The sequence below is a fragment of the Crocuta crocuta genome, unplaced genomic scaffold (genome assembly GCF_008692635.1).
Source record: "Crocuta crocuta isolate KB4526 unplaced genomic scaffold, BGI_CrCroc_1.0 scaffold32, whole genome shotgun sequence".
NCBI lineage: Eukaryota > Metazoa > Chordata > Mammalia > Carnivora > Hyaenidae > Crocuta > Crocuta crocuta.
Genome location: NW_027529424.1, coordinates 13,383,962 through 13,386,447, shown reverse-complemented (window position 1 = coordinate 13,386,447; position 2,486 = coordinate 13,383,962).

Sequence of the window (2,486 nt, the reverse complement as noted above, 5' to 3'; positions counted from 1 at the left end):
CGGGGGCCTTTGGTGACCTCATCTTGGAAATTATATCCCCTGTATTTCCTGCTTGGGAAGAAGAAGAGCCGCCGGTCCAGCCCACACCGGTGGGAGGCCACAGGGCACCCAGGGGCTGCCAGCCACCGCCTGGCGTACACCAACACCCGCCCTTCACCCCTGGCCCCGTGCGTGCGTGCTCGTCAGGACACCCGGGGCCTCACGTCCCCTCTCAGCAGGGGAGGGAGGCCCAGCGAGTCACCCGGGAGCCCCCAGACGGAGCGGGTTTGCAGCCTTCTGCTGCAGACAGTCAGGTGTGCAGAGCCGGGGCGTGGCTCACGCCGGGCGTGGCAGGCGGAGCGGACGGGAGCCCCTGCGAGACGGGCAGGGCCCGGCTCCCTGCGCACCAGGAACATGCGGGCCCCTGCTGGGGTGCCTGCACTTCCCTCCCGGGGGCCGAGGCCGGTCACACCTGTGCTGGTGCAGGCAGGGCTCGCGGGGGACGGGGGAACCGCTCGCACCCCTGGGGCAGAATCCTGCAGGGGCGTCTCACCGGCACGAGGGCAGGGGTGCCCCCAGGTCTCTGGTGAGGCTCGGCCGACACGGACGGGCCCTCCGGATCCCAGGCCAGATCCTCGCCCAGGCTTTCCCGGCCTGGGTCGTCCGTGTCCCTACCCTTCTTTGTCCCTGCGCCTCAGGTGACACATAACCAAAGGTGGCGGCTGGGCACAGCGGAGATGTGGGAGCGACAGGCAGTTCTCCGAGAAGGGGTGCTGTGTTTGGGGGCTCTCGGCATTGGTCCCTGTGTGGGCCTGGGGTGACAGGCCCTCGGGGACCGGCTGAGCCTGATGATACATGGGCGGGGAGGGTGGCCGGGTGTTCCTGGGGGGACGGGTCAGCCCCTCAGGGTGCTGAGCTCCCAGGACTGAGGCCAGGGGGCCTTGCTGTCACCGCGTACAGGGTCCTCATAGGTCCTGTCTTGGCATTTTTGCGCATGACTTCATTCCTTTCAAAACAGCCAGCAGGAAGGTTTTACTTCCCCCATTTATCAGCTGAGTCAACTGAGGCTCAGAGAGGTTAGGTGACATGCCAAGGTCACACCGCTTTTAGATGAGAAAGCAGAACTTGAACTTGCATCACCTGGGCTCCCGGGAGGGAGCTGGGGCAACACACTGTGACCCCAGAGCCGGCCACTGGCGGCGGTGCTGGGGGCGCGGGGAGCCCCGGAGCGGGTGCCCTGCGGGGAGCAGCCCCTGCGCCTCCCGCGCGGCTGCAGCGTTATGAGGCATCCATTGGTAAATGGCAATATTTTGGATGTGAGTAAATAAACGATACGATGAACTCAGCCTGCTTCTTTTGTGTATTTTTTTTTAACGTGGCTACTAGGAAATTCAAACCACTTGTGCGCCTCGCCTCCGGTTTCCAGCGGCAGCGCGGCCTCCGCAGCCCGGGATGCTCCCGCAGGAGGGCGCTGCGGGCGGAGGACGCGCTGCAGGGCGGTGTGGACGCTTCTGCAGGAAGCAGGGGGGGCTGCCCCCCGCCCCCTCCGCGGCGGAACCCCCGCAGGGGCACAGCCACGCCCGCGCCTCGGGGCAGGTCCCGGCCTCGGAATCCCGGAGTCCGTCCTTGACGCCGAAAGGCGCTTGGAGGTGCGGGAGCCTCGCGCGTCTGTGCAGGCGGCCGAGGAGCACCTGCCGCCGCGCGTGACGCGGCCCCGCAGAGNTCCTCCTCCCGCGCGCGCCCTCCTCCTCCCGCGCGCGCCCTCCTCCCGCGCGTGGGCTGCTCCTCCCGCGTGGGCTCCTCCTCCCGTCGTGGGCTCCTCCTCCCGCGCGCGCCCTCCTCCCGCCGTGGGCTCCTCCTCCCGCGCGCGCCCTCCTCCCGCGTGGGCTCCTCCTCCCGCGCGCGCCCTCCTCCCGCCGTGGGCTCCTCCTCCCGCGCTCCCTCCTCCCGCCGTGGGCTCCTCCTCCCGCGCGCGCCCTCCTCCCGCCGTGGGCTCCTCCTCCCGCGTGGGCTCCTCCTCCCGCGCGCGCCCTCCTCCCGCCGTGGGCTCCTCCTCCCGCGTGGGCTCCTCCTCCCGCCGTGGGCTCCTCCTCCCGCCGTGGGCTCCTCCTCCCGCGCGCGCCAGCTCGGAGCGGGACCGCAGGACGCGCGTGGGCGGCCTCACGTGGCCCGCAGCCTCTGCCCTCGCGGCAAACAGGGCTCTTTCCAGCCGGGGGATCAGCCCAGTGTCTCCCCGACTGCAGGTAATGGGTCGGGGACGCAGCTCGGAGGCGTCTCCGCCCGGAGCCGAGGCGCTGGGCTGAAGAAGGGGAGCAGCTCGGTTGTTAAGCACCGAAGCGGTTGTCGTTTTTGTAGGTCATCGCCGGTCCCTCTTCCCCGTGTGAGCGCGTGTGATCTGCTCAGCCGTTAGCTTCACTGAGCGCCCGGACAGTCACCGGAACCGTTACCGACGGCCGGACACGTGGGGACACGGCGTGGTGGGCGCGGGGTGGCTGGGGGTCTCCGGA